Below are 24,548 nucleotides of genomic sequence, written 5' to 3'. Positions count from 1 at the left end.
CCCTTAGCCTCGATGGAGAACTACTCCCTCCTCATGGGAGACAGCAGCGATGATGAAGATGGCGGTGGTGTCGATGGAGATGCCTTCCGGGGGCACTTCCCCGTCCCGGCGGCGTGCCGGAACAGAGACTCCTGTCCCCCAGATCTTGGCTTCGCGATGGCGGCGGCTTGATGACCCACAAGTATAGGGGGTGTATCGCAGTATCTTCGATAAGTAAGAATGTCGATCCCAACGAGGAGCAGAAGGTGTTGACAAGCAGCTTTGATGAAGGATTCACTGTAAATGCTCACAGACAAGTATTCAGGGGGTTTTAATGTAACAGATGAATAAAGTACAAGTAAATAAAGTGCAAGAGTAACAATTGCAGCGAGTGGCCCAATCCTTTTTAGCACAAAGGACAAGCCGGTTTGTTTACTTATAATGACCAAACGTTCTCGAGGACACACGGGATTTTAGTCTAGTGCTTTCGCTACATACGGCTAATTAATCTTCATTGTTTTGATAAGTGTTGTGTGGGTGAACCTATGCTAATGTACCGCCCTTCCTAGGACTAATACATACTTGTGATTATACCCCTTGCAAGCATCCGCAACTACAAGAAAGTAATTAAGATAAATCTAACCACGGCCTTAAACTCGAGATCCTGCGATCCCTCCCGCATCGATATACCAACGGGGCTCGGGTTTCTGTCACTCCGGCAACCCCGCAATTGGCAAACGAGTACAAGATGCATTCCCCTAGGCCCATAAAGGTGAAGTGTCGTGTAGTCGACGTTCACACGACACCACTAGAAGAATAACACCACAACTTAAATATCATAACATTGAATACTACTCAACCATACTTCACTACTAACATTTAGACTTCACCCATGTCCTCAAGAACTAAACGAACTACTCACGAGACATCATATGGAACATGATCGGAGGTGATATGATAATGAATAACAATCTGAACATAAACCTTGGTTCAACGGTTTCACTCAATAGCATCAATAACAAGTAGAAATCAACACCGGGAGAGTTTCCCTATCAAACAATCAAGATCAAACCCAAATTGCTACAGCGGTGACGAGGTGCAGCGGTGGAGACGGCGGTGATGATGATGAAGATGATGGTGATGGTGATGGAGATGATGTCCAGCTCGATGGCGGTGACGATGGCGTCGATTTCCCCTCCGGGAGGGAATTTCCCCGGCGGATTCCCGCCCGCCGGAGAGCTCTTTTCTCTCCGGTGTTCTCCGCCCCGCGAGAGGTGGTTGTGACTCTTCGCGACGTACCCCCTCTGGCTTAGGTTTTCGGGACGAAGGCATACGCGAAGAAAAGGAGGCGAGAGGGGCTGTGGGCCCCCTCCTCATAGGGCGGCGCGGCCAGGCCTTGGGCCGCGCCGGCCTATGGGGTGGGCCCACCTCGGGTCCCCTCTTCTCCCCTTCGGCTCCCTTCGTCATCCGGAAAAATAGGAGTTTTCGTGTAATTCCCGTCAATTGTTGATCTTCCGAAATATTGCGTTCCGACGATGCTTTTTCCAGCGGAATCCCGGCTCCGGTGTGCGATCCTCCAATAATCATGAATCATGCAAAATAGATGAAATAACATAAGTATTATCTCCAAATATGAAATATATCAATGAATAACAGCAAATTATGATATAAAATAGTGATGCAAATTGGACGTATCACGGCTCCGGAAGGTTTCTCGTACCGTGGCTTTTCCGTATCGAAGATTTAGGTCAGGGACCTTTAAATAGGCGAAGAGGTGGAGTCGGAGGGCTGGCTCCTTGGCCGCGCCGCCACCATGTGTGGGCCCCCCCAGGGCTCCCCTCTGGTGGCTCTCTGGTGTTCTGGAAGCTTCGTGGATTTCTAAGATGTTGGGCGTTGATTTCGTCCGATTCCGAGAATATTTCCTTACTAGGATTTCTGAAACCAAAAACAGCAGAAAATAGCAACTGGCCCTTCGGCATCTCGTCAATAGGTTAGTTCCGGAAAACGCATAAATATGACATATAATGTGTATAAAACATGTGAGTATCATCATAAAAGTAGCATGGAACATAAGTAATTATAGATACGTTTGGGACGTATCAATGACTATTTAGCTATGCGAAGCGAAAGCACTTGACGAGATTCCAGTGTGTCCTTAGGAACGTTTGGTCATCATAAGTACAATAACTGGTTTGTCCTTTCCTCTAAAAGGATTGGGCCACTCGCTGCAATTACTATTACTGTCTTTTATTTACTCGTACTTTATTTACCTACAATACCAAATACCCCTGAACACATGTTTGCTAGTGTTTATAGTGAATCCTTTATCAAAACTGCTCGTCAACACCTTCTGCTCCTCGTTGGGTTCGACACTTTTATTTATCGAAAGTACTACGATACACCCCCTATACTTGTGGGTCATCAAGACTATTTTCTGGCGCCGTTGCCGGGGAGTGAAGCGCTATTGAAAAGTGGAATTGGTAAAGGAAAATTTTACTGTAAGTGTTGTTTTTATTTTTGTTTACTGCTTTATTTCATTATGGAAACGTTTCCATTTTATTCCCTATTTGGATACTACTACCACTGTTACGGTAGTGGATGAACCACCGCATGCTCAAGTGGATCCTTGTAAAATACCTATGAAAATTGTTGAACGAGTTATGAATAACTGCTATTTAGGAGATGGAACTGTCCATCCGGGTGATCATTTACTCTTTATACATGAATTATGCGAGTTGTTCAAGTGTGGTGCTGGTATTTCAATGAACCAAGTTAAGAGGAAGTTATTCTCTTTATCACTTAAGGGAAGAGTCGTAGAATGGTATAAGATGCTAAAGAATGGCCGATCTATTAGATGGGAGGAAATTGTACCTCTCTTTTATTCTAAATTCTATCCTCCAAGTGAGATTCATAAAGATCAGAATCAAATATATAATTTCTGGCCTCAAGATGGAGAGAGTGTTGCCCAAGCGTGGGGGAGATTGAAGTCACTAATGCTCAAATGTCCCATTCATGAGCTTCCAAGTAATATTGTTATTAATAACTTCTATGTAAGGCTTTCTCTTCATGATAAGGATTTATTGAATGCTTCTTGTTCCGGATCATTTACAAGTGTGAAAGAAGAAGCTAAATGGGATCTTCTCGACCGTATTCAGGAAAATACTGAAGGATGGGAGAATGATAAAGGAAGAAAGTCAGGTATAAATTATGATTATGAATGCATTGAATATTTTATGCGAACTTATGAATTTCATAATACTAGTGTTGTTTATGGTCTTGATTCTCAAATTATTGCAAATTTTTTTAAGTCTTTTGCCTCTTATGTTGATGTTCCCAAAAAGGAGTGGAATAAGTACCATGTACCTTATAAAGATATTGTTAATTGTGTTCCTGCTAGAAATATTGAAGCTTGTACGGTTGATCGTGTTTTGCCCGAGCCTTATATTGAGAAAGTACCTTTTCTTGTCAAGGTAAAGGATCATTCTATTATAACTAGCGTGGTTAATAAAAGTAAAAAAAGAAAGCTATAGAACCTGATGAACAAATAACTATTGAACCTGTTGTAGCAATAGTAAAGAATTTGGTTACTAAAAATGTAGAAGATGGACACATTATTTTTTGTGAAGATGCTTCTAATATTGTTTCACATCCTGGTAAATCCATGAAAACTAGTGTTTATGTGCTTTCTGTCAGAATAGGTGATCATTGCTATTATCGTTTATGTGATATTGGTGCAAGTTCAAGCGCTATTCATTATGAACTTTATAGAGAAATTATGCATGAATTTTTTTCTTGTGAACTTGAAGAAATTGATGTGGTTATTCAGCTTGCTAGTAGAGAGACCATTTCTCCAATTGGTATTGTTAGAGATGTGGAAGTGTTATGTGGTAAGATTAAATATCCTACTGATTTTCTAGTACTTGGTTCAACTGCTAGTAAGACTTGTCCTATAATTTTTGTTAGACCTTTCTTGAATACTTGCGGTGCTATCATAGATTGGAAGAAGGAGAAAATTCTTACTAAATTTGATGGAGAGTCTTATGAGTTTAATTTTTCTAAGTTCGCTGAAGCTCCTTATAAAACTGAATTGCCTAACGAGGATTTTAGAGTTGAACAACTTGCCTCTATTGCTCTTTCTCCTAACAATGCTTTGCACCAATATATTGAGGACCATGAAAGTGATATCTTTATGGAGGAAAGAAATGATATTGATGAGCTTTTTCTTCGTCAACCGGAGATGCTTAAGAACAATTTACCTGTTTTCGATTTAAAACCTTTGCCTAATGATTGTAACTATGTTTATATTGATGATAATAAAATATATCATGTTATTATTAGTTCTAAACTTTCAGGACAGGAAGAGGAAAGATTATTGGGAGTATTGAAGAAACACCGAGGAGCTATGGGATATACTCTTGATAATTTGAAGGGGATTTCTCCTACAATATGTCAGCATGCTATTAATATGGAACCTGATGCTAAGCCAGTTGTTGAACATCAACGCCGTTTAATTCCCAAGATGAAGGATGTGGTAAGAAATGAGGTATTAAAACTCCTTGGTGCTGGTATTATTTATCCTATTGTTGATAGTAGATGGGTTAGTCATGTGCATTGTGTCCCTGAGAAAGGAGGAATTACTGTTGTGCCCAATGAGAATAATGAGCTTATTCCTCAAAGAGTAGTAGTTGGTTATAGAATGTGCATTTATTTTAGAAAAGTTAAGAAAGTTACTAAGAAGGATCATTATCCTTTACCTTTTATTGATCAAATGTTAGAAAGGTTGGCTAAGAAAAATCACTTTTGTTTTCTTGATGGTTATTCTGGGTTTTCTCAAATTTCTATTAAAAATGAAGATCAAGAGAAAACCATTTTTACTTGTCCTAATGGAACTTATGCTTATAGATGTATGCCTTTTGGTTTATGTAATGCTCCTGCTACATTTCAAAGATGCATGTTTGCTATTTTTCATGGTTTTTGTGAAGAAATTGTGGAAGTATCGATACGTCTCCAACGTACCTATAATTTCTGATGTTCCATGCTTGTTTTATGACAATACTTACATGTTTTGCTTGCACTTTATAATAGTTTTATGCATTTTTCGGAACTAAACTATTAACGAGATGCCGAAGGGCCAGTTGTTGTTTTCTGTTGTTTTTGGTTCCAGAAAGGCTGTTCGGGCAATATTCTCGGAATTCGACGAAACGAAGACCCAACATCTTATTTTTTCCCGGAACCTTCCAGAAAGTCAGAGGGGGACCAGAGGGGAGCCCTGGGGGCCCCACACGTGTGGTCGGCGCGGCCCAGGAGGGGGGTGCGCCGCCCTAGTGTGAGGTGGCCCCGTGGCCCCTCCGACTCCGACTCTTCGCCTATTTAAGCCCTGGAGACCTAAAAACGCGATACCAATTGACGAAACTCCAGAAAGACTCCAGGGGCGCCGCCACCATCGCGAAACTCCGTTTCGGGGGACAGAAGTCTCTGTTCCGGCACCCTGCCGGGACGGGGAAGTGCCCCGGAAGCCATCTCCATCAACGCCACCGCCTCCATCATGCTCCGTGAGTAGTTCCCCCATGGACTACGGGTTCTAGCTGTAGCTAGTTGGTATTCTCTCCCCCATGTACTTCAATACAATGATCTCATGAGCTGCCTTACATGATTGAGATTCATCTGATGTAATCGGTGTTGTGTTTATCGGGATCCGATGGATTGTTAAATTATGATTGTCTATCTATAAAGTTTATGAAGTTATTGTTGCTGCAATCTTGTTATGCTTAATGCTTGTCACTAGGGCCCGAGTGGCATGATCTTAGATTTAAGCTCTATACTTATTGCTTAGATTGTATCTACAAGTTGTATGCACATGTCTATGTCCGGAACCAAAGGCCCCAAAGTGACAGAAATTGGGACAACTAGAGGGGAAGGCTTAGATATGAGGATCACATGTTTTCATGGAGTGTTAATGCTTTGCTCCGGTGCTCTATTAAAAGGAGTACCTTAATTTCCAGTAGATTCCCTAGAGGCCCGGCTACCACCGGCTGGTAGGACAAAAGATGTTGTATAAGTTTCTCATTGCGAGCACGTATGACTATATATGGGAAACATGCCTACATGATTAATGATCTTGATGTTCTGTCTTAATGCTATTTCAATCCTATCAATTGCCCAACTGTAATTTGTTCACCCAACACTTGTTATTGGAGAGTTACCACTAGTGTAGATAGCTGGGAACCCCGGTCCATCTCTCATCATCATATACTCGTTCTATATGTCATTGGAAGTACTATCAACTATTTTATGTGCCATTGCCTCTGTGTTACTATTACTGCTGCCGTATTCATCGTTACTCTTGCTCTCATATTACTGCTTGCTTTCACATCACCCCTGTTACTAGTGCTTTTCCAGGTGCAGCTGAATTGACAACTCGGTTGTTAAGGCTTATAAGTATTCTTTACCTCCCCTTGTGTCGAATCAATAAATTTGGGTTTTACTTCCCTCGAAGACTGTTGCGATCCCCTATACTTGTGGGTTATCAAGACTATTTTCTGGCGCCGTTGCCGAGGAGGCATAGCTCTACTCATAAGTTCACCTGGGGAGTACACTCTACCTCTATCTCTGTTTTTATTTTATTTTATTTTGTTTTGCTTAGTTTACTTTTGTCTAGTTTATTTGTGCTTAGTTTATTTCTGTCTAGTATTATTTTGCTTAGTTTAATTTTTTTTGTTTTGTTTTATTTTCCCTATATACCCGAAAATCCATAAAAATTTGAAAAACCTAAAAATTAAAAACTGCTATTATGGGAGAACCTACAACCTATTTGGAGCTTATAGAATTATATATGAATTATAGAGAATCAAAAACGGGAAAAGTTATGAGTGCTGTGATAGAAAAATTGAATACAATTGCTAAAATCTTGCTTAAACGCCATGATATAAACTGTTGCTCTAAACAGGATACTAAACATCTTAAATTTCAATGTGGCTTTAGTGAGGAAGTTTTAATTAATAACTATAATTGGAATAGCTATATTCATCTTGGGTTCGAAGAGGTAGAACAATTTGTCATATTTATGGGAGCCTCTGAGATAGAATCCTTCATTGCTAAAAATTATGAAACTTGTGTTGTTTGTAAGGACCTTAAAGATTATGTCTCTTCTATCCTTAATTTTTGCATAGCTATAGTGATAATCCTTATATCATTGATTATAAAGAGAGACTCATTAATGCACAAGTATGCACTCACAATTTGCAGGAACCTGTGGAAGAAGAAATTGATTAACCTGAAAGCTCATTGGATGAAAAAGAGGAGGAAATTGATGAACCTGAAAGCTCATTGGATGAAAAAGAAGAGGAGAGTGATGAACAAAAGGAGGAAGAATGGATTAGCTACCCATGCCAACCTTCTAATGAGAGTAACTCTTTATCTCTTACATTATTTGATTGTCCTCCATGCTTGCCAAAGGCGGATGAATGTTATGTTCCTGTGGATTCTCTTGAAATATTCCCTATGAGTAAAACTTGTGAGAATAATTATGCTACTGTTATTCATGATAATGCATGCTATTTTGATAAATCTTATGATAATGCTTTGTTTGTGCCTGATGTCGATTTGCATGGTACTAAAGAGTTTTGCTTGGCAAATGTTTATGATAAATCTCTAGATGATGGTCCTGTGTTACTTGATAATATTAATTGTACTGCTAATGAAAATGGGATTGGAAAGTTCTTGACTTTATCTATGAGTCCCATATCTTTTGAGATTGATCAATCATCTTGTTACGTTATTGATAAAAGTGGGTTTGAAACTTTTAATCCTATTATTTCTGACCTTGATAAAAATTATGTGTTTATGAATCATGAAAGACATGCTTTATGTGATAGTTATATTGTTGAGTTTGTTCATGAAGCTGCTGAAAATTATTATGAGAGAGGAAAATATGGTTGTAGAAATTTGCATGGTACTAAAACACCTCTCTATATGCTTAAAATTTTGAAGTTACTCTTGTTTTATCTTCTTATGCTTGTCACTTTGTTCTTCATGAATTTATTTGTGTACAAGATTCCTATGCATAGGAAGTGGGTTAGACTTAAATGTGTTTTGAACTTGCTTTTTGATGCTCTCTTTTGCTTCAACTCTTATTTCTTGCGAGTGCATCATTAAAGCTAGCTGAGCCCATCTTAATGGCTATAAAGAAAGCACTTCTTGGGAGATAACCCATGTGTTTATTTTGCTACTTGTTTTGTTGTGTTTTGGAAGTTTTTACTACTGTAGCAACCTCTCCTTATCTTTATTTTATTGCAATGTTGTGCCAAGTGAAGTCTCTAATAGAAGGTTGATGCTAGATTTGGATTACTGCGCAGAAACAGATTTCTTGCTGTCACGAATCTGGGTATGATTCTCTGTAGGTAACTCAGAAAAATCTGCCAATTTACGTGAGTGATCCTCAGATATGTACGCAACTTTCATTAGTTTTGAGTTTTCTGATTTGAGCAACGGAAGTACCTCTTAAAAATACGTGTTTATTGGCTGTTCTGTTTTGACAGATTCTGTCTCTGTTTTTTGCATTGTCTCTTGTGGACTTTAAGTGAAGCTTTCTAGACGTGGAGAGCTGTAACTAATGTTTTATTGAGTACTTGCAATGTGTAGACTACAGGGCTAAAGTGGATTAAAGTTTTTTGAGTACTAACCCCTCTAATGAAGTTTATGAGAAGTTTGGTGTGAAGGAAGTTTTCAAGGGTCAAGAGAGGAAGATGATATATGATCAAGAAGAGTGAAAAGTCTAAGCTTGGGGATGCCCCCGTGGTTCATCCCTGCATATTTCAAGAAGACTCAAGCGTCTAAGCTTGGGGATGCCCAAGGCATCCCCTTCTTCATCAACTTATCAGGTTCTTCTATTGAAACTATATTTTTATTCGGTCACATCTTATGTGCTTTACTTGGAGCGTCTGTGTGCTTTTATTTTTGTTTTTGTTTGAATAAGATTGGATCCTAGCAATCCTTGTGTGGGAGATATACACGCTCCACTTTTTCATATGAACACTTGTGTTCTTCGTTTTACTTTTAATGTTCAATGATAAAAGTTGGAAGCTATTGCATTTATTGCTATTTGGTTGGAAAAAGAAAATGCTTCATATTGTCTTGGATAATTTGATACTTGGCAATTGTTTTGAGCTCTCAAGTAGATCATGATTAAGCTCTTGCATCATGTAGTTTAAACCTATTAGTGGAGAAATACCGTAGAGCTTGTTGAAATTGGTTTGCATGATTGGTCTCTCTAAGGTCTAGATATTTTCTGGTAGAAGTGTTTGAGCAACAAGGAAGACAGTGTAGAGTGTTATAATGCTTGCAATATGTTCTTATGTAAGTTTTGCTGTACCGGTTCATACTTGTGTTTGCTTCAAACAACCTTGCTAGCCCAAAGCCTTGTACTGAGAGAGAATGCTTCTCGTGCATCCAAAACCTTGAGCCAAAACCTATGCCATTTGTGTCCACCATATCTACCTACTATGTGGTATTTCCTGCCATTCCAAGTAAATACTTCATGTGCTACCTTTAAACCTTCAAAATGTTTCTCAATTTGTGTTGATGTTTTATAGCTCATGAGGAAGTATGTGGTGTTTATCTTTCAATCTTGTCATTTACTCCTGACAGACTTTCACAATGGACTAGTGGCTTCATCCGCTTATCCAATAATTTTGCAAAAAGAGCTGGCAATGGGGTTCCCAGCCCCAATTAATTAACTTGCATTAATAATTCTCTTCACGTGTTTTGCCCTGATCTATCAGTAAGCAACTTAATTTTGCAAATAGACACTCCTTCATGGTATGTGAATGTTGGAAGGCACCCGAGGATTCGGTTAGCCATGGCTTGTGTAAGCAAAAGGTTGGGAGGAGTGTCATCCATAAATAATGAAACTAAAATACATGTGTTAACAAAAGAGAAGAGAGATGATCTACCTTGCTGGTAGAGATAACGTCCTTCATGGGAGCCGCTCTTGAAAGTCTGGTTGATGAGGTAGTTAGAGTGCCCACTACCATTCGTTGACAACAACAAGCACCTCTCAAAACTTTACTTTTATGCTCTCTATATGATTTCAAAACTTAAAAAGCTCTAGCACATGATTTAATCCCTGCTTCCCTCTGCGAAGGGCCTTTCTTTTACTTTATGTTGAGTCGGTTTACCTACTTCCTTCCATCTTAGAAGCAAACACTTGTGCCAAGCTGTGCATTGATTCTTACATACTTGCTTATTTGCATTCATCATATTACTTTGTGTTGACAATTATCCATGAGATATGCATGTTGAAAGTTGAAAGCAATTGCTGAAACTTAAATCTTCCTCTGTGTTGCTTCAATGCCTTTACTTTGAATTTATTGCTTTATGAGTTAACCCTTATGCGAGACTTTTGATGCTTGTCTTGAAAGTACTATTCATGAAAAGTTTTGCTATATGTTATCTATTTGTTAGCAACTATAGATCATTGCCTTGAGTCACTGCATTCATCTCATATGCTTTATAATAGTATGATCAAGATTATGTAAGTAGCATGTCACTACAGAAATTACTCTTTTTATCGTTTACCTACTCGAGGGCGAGCGGGAACTAAGCTTGGGGATGCTGATACGTCTCCAACGTACCTATAATTTCTGATGTTCCATGCTTGTTTTATGACAATACTTACATGTTTTGCTTGCACTTTATAATGTTTTTATGCATTTTTCGGAACTAACCTATTAACGAGATGCCAAAGGGCCAATTCTTTGTTTTCTGTTGTTTTTGGTTCCGGAAAGGCTGTTCGGGCAATATTCTCGGAATTCGACGAAACGAAGACCCAACATCTTATTTTTTCCCGGAACCTTCCAGAAAGTCAGAGGGGGACCAGAGGGGAGCCCTGGGGGCCCCACACGTGTGGTCGGCGCGGCCCAGGAGGGGGGCGCGCCGCCCTAGTGTGAGGTGGCCCCGTGGCCCATCCGACTCCGACTCTTCGCCTATTTAAGCCCTGGAGACCTAAAAACGCGATACCAATTGACGAAACTCCAAAAAGACTCCAGGGGCGCCGCCACCATCGCGAAACTCCGTTTCGGGGACGAAGTCTCTGTTCCGGCACCTGCCGGGACGAGGAAGTGCCCCGGAAGCCATCTCCATCAACGCCACCGCCTCCATCATGCTCCGTGAGTAGTTCCCCCATGGACTACGGGTTCTAGCCGTAGCTAGTTGGTATTCTCTCCCCCATGTACTTCAATACAATGATCTCATGAGCTGCCTTACATGATTGAGATTCATCTGATGTAATCGGTGTTGTGTTTGTCGAGATCCGATGGATTGTTACATTATGATTGTCTATCTATAAAGTTTATGAAGTTATTGTTGCTGCAATCTTGTTATGCTTAATGCTTGTCACTAGGGCCCGAGTGGCATGATCTTAGATTTAAGCTCTATACTTATTGCTTAGATTGTATCTACAAGTTGTATGCACATGTCTATGTCCAGAACCAAAGGCCCCAAAGTGACGAAATTGGGACAAGCTGGAGGGGAATGCTTAGATATGAGGATCACATGTTTTCATGGAGTGTTAATGCTTTGCTCCGGTGCTCTATTAAAAGGAGTACCTTAATTTCCAGTAGATTCCCTAGAGGCCCGGCTGCCACCGGCTGGTAGGACAAAAGATGTTGTACAAGTTTCTAATTGCGAGCACGTATGACTATATATGGGAAACATGCATACATGATTAATGATCTTGATGTTCTGTCTTAATGCTATTTCAATCCTATCAATTGCCCAACTGTAATTTGTTCACCCAACACTTGTTATTGGAGAGTTACCACTAGTGTAGATAGCTGGGAACCCCGGTCCATCTCTCATCATCATATACTCGTTCTATATGTAGTAGTATCAACTATTTTCTGGTGCCATTGCCTCTGTGTTACTATTCTCTGCTTGTCGTGTTCTCGGTACTATCGCTCTCATATTACTGCTGCTTTCACATCACCCCTGTTACTAGTGCTTTTCCAGGTGCAGCTGAATTGACAACTCAGTTGTTAAGGCTTATAAGTATTCTTTACCTCCCCTTGTGTCGAATCAAAAAAATTGGGTTTTACTTCCCTCGAAGACTGTTGTGATCCCCTATACTTGTGGGTTATCAAGTATTCATGGACGATTTCTCCGTCCATGGACTTCTTTTGATAACTGTTTGCACAATATTGATAAAGTTTTGCAGAGATGTGAGGAAACTAATCTTGTTCTTAATTGGGAGAAATGCCACTTTATGCTAAATGAAGGAATTATTCTTCGACATAAAATTTCTGAAAGAGGTATTGAAGTCGATAGAGCCAAAGTTGGAGCAATTGCGAAAATGCCATGTCCTAGGGATGTTAAAGGTACTCGTAGTATTCTTGGCCATGCTTGTTTCTATAGGAGGTTTATTAAAGACTTCTCTAAAATTTCAAAGGCTCTTACTAATCTTCTCCAAAAGGATGTACCTTTTGTTTTTGATGATGCTTGTAAGGAAGCTTTTGAAATTTTAAAGAAGGCTTTAACTACTGCTCCTATTGTTCAACCACCTGATTGGAATTTACCCTTTGAAATTATGTGTGATGCTTGTGATTTTGCAGTTGGTGCTATTCTTGGACAACGAGTAGATAAGAAATTAAATGTTAGTCATTATGCTAGTAAGACTCTTGATGCTGCTCAAAAGAATTATGCTACTACTGAAAAGGAATTTCTAGCTGTAGTCTTTTCTTGTGATAACTTTAGACCCTATATTGTTGATTCGAAAGTTACTATTCATAGTGATCATGCTGCTATTAGATACCTTATGAAAAAGAAATATGCTAAGCCTAAGCTTATTAGATGTGTGTTGTTTTTACAAGAGTTTGATCTGCATATTGTAGATAGGAAAGGTGTTGAAAATCCTGTTGCTGATAATTTGTCTAGATTGGAAAATATTTCATATGATCCTAATCCTATTAATGGTAGTTTCCAAATGAACAATTAGCTGCAATAAAAGTAACTTCGCGAGAGATTCCTTGGTATGCTGATTATGCTAACTTTATTGTTTCCAAGTACTTGCCTCCAACATTTATAGCTTAGCAAATAAGGAAATTCTTTTATGATTTGTGGCATTATTTTTGGGATGACCCACACTTATATAAAGAAGGAGTGGATTGTATTATGTGAAGATGTGTTCCAGAATATGAGCAACGAGAGATATTGAGAAAATGTCATGGTAGTGCTTATGGAGGACATCATGCTAGAGATAGAACTGCACAAAAGGTTCTACAATCAGGTTTTTATTGGCCTACTCTTTTTAACGATGCAAGCAAGTTTATTTTACCGTGTGATGAATGCCCAAGAGTTAGTAATATTTCTAGACGCAATGAAATGCCTATGGATTATTCTCTTGTTATTGAACCATTTGATTGTTGGGGATTTGACTTTATGGGTCCTTTTCCTCCTTCAGAAGGTTATACTCATATACTTGTTGTTGTTGAGTATGTTACTAAGTGGGTAGAAGCTATACCTACAAAGAGTGCTGATGGTGAGACCTCGATAGAAATGCTTAAAGATGTTATGTTTCCTAGGTTTGGTGTGCCTAGATATCTTATGACTGATGGAGGTTCTCATTTTATTCATGGTGGTTTTAGAAAGACCCTTGCTAAATATGATGTTAATCATAGGATTGCTTCAGCCTATCATCCCCAAACAAGTGGGCAAGTAGAACTATCAGATAGAGAAATTAAATCTACCTTGCAAAATACTGTTAATAAATCTAGGAAGAATTGGTCTAATAAGCTAAATGATGCTTTATGGGCTTATAGAACTGCTTATAAAAATCCTATGGGGATGTCTCCTTACAAAATGGTTTATGGAAAAACTTGTCACTTAACTTTAGAATTAGAACACAAAGCTTATTGGGCGGTAAAAGAACTTAATAGAGATTTTAAACTAGCTGGTAAGAAAAGGTTGCTTGACTTAAGTTCTCTAGATGAATGGAGGAATGAAGCTTATGAAAATGCTAGACTCTTTAAAAAAACATAAAAAGTGGCATGATAGGAGAATTATTAAGAGAGAATTTCATGTTGGTGAGTAAGTTCTATTGTATAGGTCTCGTCTCAGATTTTTTGCAGGAAAGTTACTCTTGAAATGGGAAAGACCTTTTATTATTGAAGAGGTGTAGCATTCCGGTGCCATAAAAATTGCTTCATTGAAGGATAACACTACATAAGTGGTGAATGGGCAAAGACTCGAAAATTATATTTCTGGAGATTCTTATAATGAAAACATTGATATTATTCAAGTGGTGACTTCGGAAGAATTCATTAAGGAGCAAATCCAGGAATCTGCAGAGTCCGTTTTCGAATAGGTAACAGTTTTTAAAGGTTCGCGATGAACTTTCCAGGTTATATTTTAGTGGTTCTTCTGAAATATGAAAATTACGAGACAAAAATGAGTAGGAGACGGTGTCCAGGGGCAGCAGACCACCCCTAGGCGCGGGCCGAGCCAGGCCACGCCTAGGCCTGGTCTGGGCGCCCAGGAGCCCCTCTCCGACCCGGTTTCGTCTTGTTCCCTTCATTTTATTACAAAACTTTTTGCAATATAATCCCCCAGATACCTCGAGGTCTGTATATCGTCTTCTCGTCGTGTTTTTGTTTCGATCTGTTTCTGCTAGGATTTGTTTTCAAATTTAGAACCACCATGTCTTCTTCTGGATCACCCAAGGGCAACCCCTCCGTGAACGTCGACAACCCGTACATGAATGAGCTGAAGATGCATCCGAAGGAGTTGTCTCTCAAGGATGGGAAGGTGCAAGTAGAAGATGTTCGGGGCCCTAAAGGAGAAGGCAGTCTAGAGGCTAGGATGGAAAAGCTGGAGCAAGAAGTCTTTGGATACAAGAAGATGGCAGAACGTGAGGTGGACATTATCCATAGGATAAATGAGAAACTCATTTGCGAGCACACGAAGGAAGTCGCAGATCTTTGGGATGATATCTTCTCTCTCCATGAGACCACCAACAAACTACAAGCACAACTCTACGACGTGCAAAATCAAAACCGTGAGTATGAGACTAGCTTTAAACCCATAAGTGCTGCTGCCAGTTTCAGGATATTGGAAACCAAGTCATCCTTTGTTTATGGGGAGCCCTTACCTTGGAAGTATGATGATAAGTAGGATTCACCGTCACCACCGAAGGAGTAATTCACCATTGGTATTTGCATCCCCTTGGCCTATTCCAAGCTTGGGGGAGTACCGCGGTATCACACTATTATATTTTACTCCTTTTACTTTTCAAGTAGAGTCATATCATGAGTAGAGAAGTTATCGTATAGGATAGTTTGCAGTGTGGAAGTATCTCTCCTTTTGTTGGTTATCTATTTATCCCTTGGTGTGAGTTGTCGTTATGGAATATTAATGACAAGTTTCTATTACTTTCTGCACACCTTATTTTAGCTTGTGATTTCTATGATATGATTAATCTTGTTGGTTAGTATTGGTATCACTTTGGAAGCATCAAGTAATTCTAGTTGGTTTTGGCAAACTTAGCATTGGTCAGTAGCAACAATAGTTTGAGGCTTAAATAGAAAAGAGAGAAATACATGTAGATACATTGTTCCATTATCTTTCTTTCTTGTTGACTCATAAGCTTAATATTCTTAAGTTAAAGTCGTTTGTACTTTCAAGGAATATTGCATGATTGTTTTCCATCACATGTATATTTGTTTGCTTCACTCAACTCTTATGCTTGCTACCAGCCTTGCTAGCCAAAAGCCTATACTGAGAGGGAATGCTTCTCATGCATCCAAACTGTGAACTAAAACCAAAGTTTGTCAGTTGTGTCCACCATATCTACCTATTAGCATTATTGCTATTCCAAGTATATTCATCATGTTTTTATCTATCATTCAAATTAATTATGAGAAAATTAGTTAGTAAAGCTCTCACGAACTTGATGGCACATTTACTTTCTTGCACTTAATAAACTTGAACCATTGTGACTATCTTATGTAGATTATATGCTTACAAGTTGTAAGTTGGGAGTTAGCACAACCATGTTTTCATGGGGAACACTTTCAACATTGCACTTATTCTTATTTAGTTGATGGCATGATCTTTTGTTTATGGATGCCTATTGATGCAAAATAAAATGGAAACTTGTAAGTCCATGGAGTTTGTAAATGTGTTAGAGAAACGTTGGGCCGCTAACCTAAGCCATGCATCATTCATGGTGGAAGTTTACAACATTCCATAGTGAGTATTCTGTGAAGCATCTTAATAAAAGGCTATACCCATAGTAAATAAAAGGATTGCTGAGATTCTCATTGCATGTTTGTCTTGTCATTTTGGTGTGGGATTGCTCTTATATGAAAGAGTACTTCCATATCATGGGGCAAGAGGTACCCCTTTTGCATTCTTAATAATACATGTATACTTACAATGACAAGAACTTACTTGGAACCAAACTTGAGTATCATGAGGTGTAGGTACTTGCATTCAAGGGGCATGAGATTTTCGACTTATGATTTGTCAAGCATATGACTCATTTTTGCCCTCACATTAACTCTAACCATTCAAGATGCTTATGATAGGGGAAATGAGAGCTCAAAGCTAATAAGTATCATACCTTTTTAAAAGCACTTTAAGAATTGTTGATTCTTACTTCCTTCTTCGAAGGAGCTATATGTTACTTTTATGTTTAGTCAGTAAACCTATTCCCCTCCATCTTAAGCAAGCATTTGAGCTGTTGTGATCCAACCATTTATGAGTTTTGATGTATTTTATCATGTCTTTTATCCCTCCTTGTATAGCACAATGTTTTGAGCTGAATGAATTTAACTTTGAAAGTTAGCAATGACCGCAAAGAGATTGTAATGATTGAGCATGTAATTTCTGCGATATAAGCTCTAGTATAAAGACTCTTCTCGAAAGATAAGTACAATTTGTTAATTGTTCTCTGACCAAGAACGAAAGTTTGCCACGTCAATTATGATTTTCTCTATGCGCCTCTGTTAGTGATCCTTTTACTCATTGCAAGCTAAGTTATATAAGAGGAAGTTGTTGTCTACAATGACTTGTGTATTGGTGAGTATGATGCGTCTTGTCCGTATTTTGTTTATCGATGCTTCACACCATAAACCCGTGGTCTGGTTTAGTAAGTTCAGTTTTGCTTGGGGACAAGCGAGGTCTAAGCTTGGGGGGAGTTGATACGTGCAATTTGCATCACTATTTTATATCATAATTTACTGTTATTCATCGATATATTACATATTTAGAGATGATACTTATGTTGTCCCATCTATTTTTGCATGTTTGACGATTATTGGGAAAGTAACTGCTAGAACCAGGATTCTGCTGGAAAAAAGACCGTCAAGACACCATATTTCTGAAGAACAACAATTCCCAAAAAATGTACATAAACCCCTGTTTTGCTAGATGACGGAGGAAGCCAGAAGAGGAGGCAGCGATGGGCCAGGAGGGGCCCAAACAACCCCTAGGCGCGGGCCACCCCCGGCCGCGCCTAGGCGTGGTCTGGGCACCCTGCCCCCCTCTAACATCGCCCCCTCGCGTATTTCATCCCCCCGAGAACCCTAACACGGGGAGAGTGGACAGGGAAATATTTCGCCGCCGCTACGGGCAGAAAACCACGGAGAGAGAAAAGCTCTCCGGCAGGCTTCCGAGGAAATTCCTTCCTGGAGAGGGGAGATCGCCGCCATCGTCACTGTCATCGAGCTGGACTTCATCGGGATCATCATTATCTCCACCACCAGCATCATCATCACTGCCGTCTCCACTCCGTCCCGCTGCAGCATTTTGGGTTTGATACTTGTCTAGTTCATAGGGGAAACTTTCCTGGTGTTGATTACCTCTTGTTGTTGATGCTATTGAGTGGAACCATTGAATTAAGGTTTATGTCTAGATTGTTGTTCATCATTAAATCACCTCTGATTGTAATCCATATGATGTCTCGCGAGTGGTTCGTTTAGTTCTTGAGGACATGGGAGAAGTCATAATGTTAGTAGTGGAACTATGTTGAGTAATATTTAATGGTATGCTATTTAAGTTGTGGTGCTATTCTTCTAGTGGTGTCATGTGAACGTCGACTACATGATACTTCACCTTTATGGGCCTAGGAGAATGCATCGTGTATTTGGCTACTAATTGTGGGTTGGCTGGAGCGACAGAAACCCAAACCCCCATTAGAAAACATGTGCATAAGGGGGTGTAGGATCTTAAAGTTTAAGGTTGTGGTTAGATTTATCTTAATTACTTTCTTGTAGTTGCGGATGTTTGCAAGAGGTATAATCACAAGTATGCATTATTCCAAGTTTTGGGTAGTGCATTAACATAGTTTCACCCACACAACACTTACCGAACCAATGAAGATTATTTAGCGATGTGAAGCGAAAGCACTTGACGAGATCCCCGTGTGTCCTCATGAACGTTTGGTCATCATAAGTACAACAACTGTCCTGTCCTTCGCTATAAAAAGGATTGGGCCACTCATTGCAATTACTATTAATGTCTTTTATTTACTCGTACTTTATTTACCTGCAATACCAAATACCCCTGAAAACCCGTTTGCTAGTGTTTACAGTGAATCCTTTATCGAAACTGCTCGTCAACACCTTCTGCTCCTCGTTGGGTTCGACACTCTTATTTATCGAAAGTACTATGATACACCCCCTATACTTGTGGGTCATCAATGACCCGCCCGCACAGACGTTGGTCGGGCTTACCCCGGGTCAACGCGCCCAGACGGCGGTAGAGGATTTGTGGGTATGGGGAGGGCCTTGAGGGAGGTTGCGAGAGGAGGATTCCCGCGGGAGCCGCGAAAACCCTAGCCTCAGTGGGAGATGATCTTTCTAACATGTGAACTATAAGGGCATTTTATCAAAGTGCCCTTAATATTTGAGTTACAAGCTTAGCAAACATCTAAGTATTGCGAATTTGGTTCGAAAACATATGCCTCGCGAAACACCATAAGAGTATGGAGTGTTCAAGAGACACGATCAAACATGTTTAGATATGGTGAGATCAATGATGTAAATTATATAAACTGCCATTATACTTTTTTGGAGAACTATGCTTTAGAGACTACTGCTTAACACTAAATAGAGCGAAATCATGATCCGTTTGAAATGACGTCCATATGTGTTATGATATTGGGTGAAACCCGAATCGTCTTTTCTTAGAATTTTGGTATGCAATGCATAAGTAAATAAGTTTACAACCAAAATCGGATAATTGTCTTTGTTGGATATAACTGGGTATTCTTTCCACTATAAAGCCAAACGGAAAAATTGGTTTGTCTAGAAAATGGCTTGTTTTTCGAGAAAAAACTTTTCTCGCAAAAATTTGAGTGGAGGACAATAGAATTTGATGAGTTTATCGAACCTAAACAATATGAGCAGAGTAGGGCAGCTCCAGAAGTCGCTCTGGAGATGGCCACAACCCTCATATCTCTTGTCCCTACAAAGTGTTGTAGCCCCTGAGATCGAAGTATCTATTGGACCTTGTAGGTTTGGTTAAATATGTAATCAAATGAAATATTTGAGAACAAAGAATTGTTGTTGAACAAACAATGAACCCACCACAAACAAAGAAGCAACAATGGGCCCTGACTCCATTAAATGGCTTGAAGCCATGAAATCCAAGATAGTGTTCATATATGAAATCAAGGTTTGGACTTGATCTGAAAGGATAAAACCTTTTGGACATAAATGGACTTATAAGAAAATATATTTGAATAGACTAGTTGAAAAATTGTTTTAACAAATGTTCAAGGAATTGACTATGACAAGATTAAGATCTTCCATAGCGATGCTCAAAGTCTATATGTATTTTTCTAGCGTTCACTCCATAATTTAGATATGGAATAAGAGTATAAATCGAGGGTGTATACAAGATATAACCACAAGTTTTGTCAAATCCATGATTTCTAGATTGATATGCAAATATCGATGGAACTTGCATTTGTAAGAAATTAAGTGGGAGCGCTAAGACATTTTTATAATACTTTATGTGGATGACATATAGTTGATTAGAAGTTATGTACCTTGAAAATATTAATTTTTCCATTGGAAAACTGGTTTTCAAGTGAAAGGACTTGGGCATTCAAGTTATATTAAACTCCATATATCAAGAAATGTTTCTTGACATTTTTGTATTCAACTACTTCACTATTTCTTTTATGTACTTTTACTTAACCTTATTAGGTGTCTTAATTTATCTTCATAAATTTTGATGGATAGATATACTCTGGGCCCTCTCGGTGGAATGTCATCCGATTAGCTTGCAAGCATGTGACTAGGTCACAAGGGATGTCATATCACAATACAAGTAAAGAGTACTTATCGGTAACGAGGTTGAACTAGGTATAGAGATACCGATGATCGAACCTCAGATAAGTAAAGTATCGTGCGACAAAGGGAATCAGTATCATATGTTAATGGTTCTTTCGATCACGAAATCATCGTTGAATATGTAGGAGCCATTATGGATCTCCAAGTCCCGCTATTGGTTATTGATCACATAGGTGTCTCAATCATGTCTGCATAGTTCGCGGACCGCAGGATGACACACTTAAGATTTGATGTTGTTTTAAGTAGATATGGAATATGGTTTGGAGTTAGAATATTGTTCAGGGTCTTGGATGGGATCTAGGACATCACGAGGAGTTCCGGAATAGTCCGGAGAATAAGATTCATATATGGGAAGTCAAATTCCGAGTTTGGGATTGGTCTGGTATAGTTTTGGAAGGTTCTAGAAGGTTCTAGAATTGTCCAAAATATTTCACTAAGGCAAATGGAGTCCCAGAAGGACTCCACCAGCCCTAGCCAACCCACTAGGTGGGAAGGTGGAGTCCACCATGGACTCCACCTCCTTGACCGGCCACACCACAAGGAAGGAGGGGAGAGTCCCACTTTGATTAGGTTTCGATTTTTTGTATTATGGCAAGTTTCCAATAGAACTCTTAGAGGAAGTATGATTGGTACCTAGTTTTTTCCACCTATATAAAGGGGAGAGGAGGGGAGGGGCTGGCCACATCATTGGCCGCACCACCTCAAGGGCACCAAGCGCGAGCAGCAGCCCGAACTCGCTTAAGCCGGATGCAGAGTTTACCAACAGGGGCAAGGTGGGAGTGGGTGGGGCCAACACCGTTCCAGTTACTAGAGACGAGATGAGGAAAGGAGGAATAAGATGGCCAGGAGTTTTCCATTCTGAAAATGGTGCTCCACGGGGTTTTGGAAGAGACCTCTAGGTGCAGGGGAACATGGTCAGAGGTGGGGCGGGTGGACGACGTAAGGGTAGAGTCCGGAAGAGCGAAGCTCCACTCCGGATTTACGAGAACACGGTCAAGAAGGGCAAGGATTGGTGGGGTCTGCTGGTTGGACCACGTAAACTGACGGTCCAAAAGAGGGATCTCAAGGACCCAGAGTGTTTATGAAGTCATTGAAGGTGGCGGCCTCAGAGGTGTTGAAATTCCCATTACATTTGTTCGGGGGATATAACAAGGTTGAAATCTCCCAAGAAAGCAACATGCCCCAAAACGGAGGGAAAAATCTGCTCGAGGGAGGAGAGGAAGTTAGCCTATCTGTGAACATATGTCGGCATTATTCTCCGAAGGCTTTATTAGTTCTGTAATGCCTTTTCTAGGAAAAAAAACATGTTTTAGATTTGCTTACTGTTCGCCGGGAAGGGCAGGTGTTTTAATCTCACGTAAATTGGGTCTCCTGCTATGAATTTATCAGGTGTTCATTGAAACAAACTATGTAAATACAAATGTAATGTTGATCAGAAGATCATGAGCTGATCACTAAACTGCAGACTAGACTCGGGCTTCCCTCTTTAATGCATTAAGTCTCTGACTACAGCACGCAGGTACATGCACAAAGCTATAAACTGTATTTTAGGTTTGTGGAAATCAGGGTATTGTTAAGTGTAATAGCTTCACCTAACCAATGGAACTTTCTCGAGTGCTGGATTTGTTTCCCCTGAAACCATCGATTCAGAACTCTCTTAATTCACTGCATTTCGTCTAGTCTACCCATGCATGTTGCTATGAATGAATGCAGACAGATTTTTTTTCACTAAAATCACTGCATTTCACTTAAGTCACTGCATTTCATCCTGTTTGTTAAGCAAGTAACAGACATGACCTGACCAGCGCGCACGTGGGCATAGACGCCTCGCCGTCCGGCAACGACGGGCTGTCGATCGGCAATGCCACTTGCGGTATCCGTCGCTACTACAGTATATGTTTGGATAATTCATCAGGCCCCAAATTTACAGAAGAGATTACGTTAGAGCATCTCCAGCCGCGTCCCCCAAACCGTCCCCCAAACCGCGCCGGATTGAGCGTTTGGGGGACGTGTTTTATTCGTGCCGCGTTTGGGGGACGTCGCTCCCCAGCCGCGTCCCCCAAACGCCGCCCCCAAACATTTAAAATAATTTTTTTAACACATAAACCATTTATATCAAATGTAGCATATGAAAAAAAATGTTTTCGAGGATTGTTTTCAAATTAAATTACAACAAACAATAAAACAAGTAATCAAATATAATAAAAAGGGCTAGATGATACATCAAGGTGCCACGGTATTTCCTTTGATCCTCCACAAATGCTCAACGAGATCAGCTTGAAGTTGCTCATGCACATTGCTGTCACGGATCTCTGCGTGCATGACGACAAAATCAGCAAAATCTGCAGGCAACTCATGATCAACCTCCGCGAGAGGGCCTTGACACTCATAGGGACCAACATGTGACCTAACATGATTCTTGCGGTCATCCTCGATGATCATGTTGTGCATGATCACACAAGCCCGCATCAACTCCCACATTTGGTCGTGAGACCAGCTTAGAGCAGGTACCGGACAATGGCAAATTGTGCTTAAAGCACACCAAATGCCCGCTCGACATCCTTCCCGCAAGCCTCCTGTCGTGTAGCAAAGTGAGAATTCTTCAGACTCGATGGATTCGAGATTGTTTTGACAAAAGTGGCCCATTTTGGATATATACCATCGGCTAGATAATAGCCTTTGGTATATTGGTGGCCATTGATCTCATAGTTCCATGGTGGAGCATGCCCTTCCACTAGTCTGCTGAACACCGGAGACCGCTGCAACACGTTGATGTCATTGTGTGATCCCGCCATGCCAAAGAAAGAATGCCAAATCCACAGGTCATAATCTGCCACCGCTTCAAGCACCACACTGCAATATCCATGACGCCCTTTGTATATACCTTGCCAAGCAAACGGGCAGTTCTTCCATGCCCGAGTGCATGCAATCGATGCTTCCAAGCATTCCAGGAAATCCTCCGGCAGCATTTTATGCCATGATCCTTGCACTCTCTTCTTCAGTTGGCCCTCTCAAGTAGTATTTGCCAAATTTTCCCACCATAGCTCGGCAAAACTTGTACATGCACTCAATGGCAGTAGACTCACTCATGCGAAGGTAGTCGTCCAGCAGGTGCTCCGTATGCAAGCATTCTCATGGCGGCGGTGCACTTCTGGATCGACGAGAACCCGGCAACGCCTACGGCGTCGAGCTTGAGCTTGAAGTAGGGGTCGAACTCTCGAACGCCGTGGAGGATATTCATGAACAGGCCCTTGCTCATCCTGTACCGGCGCCGAAAATTGTCGGCATGTGTTGCCCCGTCGGCGAAGTAGTCGTTGTGCAGCATGGCATGCCCCTCCATCCTCTGCCGGGGCTTCGACTTCCTTCTTCCCGGCCTTGATCCTCCGCGGCGCGGCCTCTTCCTCTTCTCCGCCTCGGCGTCAAGCATGTCCTGGAGGGACGCGATGATCAGCAAATGCTCCCGCAGGTCGTCGTCGAACGCTTGCTCGTCCTCCAGCAGCAGGGCAACCATCTCATCGTCGCTGTCCATGGCTAAAGCAAAATCAATGGTTAAAATTGCGCCGAGGCAGACGACGCAACAAACAGCGACCAATCGCGCCTACCTGGCAAGTCGTCGAGCACCTTCGTGCGCGGAGGTGGGGCGGATTTGACGGCGCGTTCCGGGAGGCGGCGGCGACGCGGCGGCGGCGGCACGACCGGCGGGAGCCCCAGCCGCGACAACGGTGCCGACTCGCGGCACGGATCGGACGCCCAAACGGCCGGGAAATCCGGCGGCGGCGGTGGGGTGGGAGGCGCGGGAAGGAAGGAGCGACGAGAAAAGAGGCGCGAACCAACGGTTTATGCAAATAGTCGCCGACATGTGGGAGCCCGCCTCGCTTTCGTTGTGTCCGGCGTCCCCGGAGCGTCCCCGTGGGACGGGGACGGGCTCGGGGCGCCGGACACCGTATCGGGCGCGCCGGACAAAAAGGGCTTTGGGGAACGCGGCTGGAACGCTTTTTTGTCCGGCGCGCCCCAAATCGCTTTGGGGGACGGTTTGGGGACGCGGCCGGAGATGCTCTTAGAGCATCTCCGGTCGCGTCCTCAAACCGTCCCCAAACCGCGCCGGATTGAGCGTTTGGGGACGTGTTTCGTTCGTGCCGCGTTTGGGGACGTCGCTCCCCGGTCGCGTCCCCCAAACAAAATTTCGCAAATTTTAAACTTAACTAGATTCGATTGGAT

The sequence above is a fragment of the Lolium rigidum genome, chromosome 1 (genome assembly GCF_022539505.1).
Source record: "Lolium rigidum isolate FL_2022 chromosome 1, APGP_CSIRO_Lrig_0.1, whole genome shotgun sequence".
NCBI classification, from domain to species: Eukaryota; Viridiplantae; Streptophyta; class Magnoliopsida; order Poales; family Poaceae; genus Lolium; species Lolium rigidum.
Note: the sequence above shows the minus strand (reverse complement) of the source record.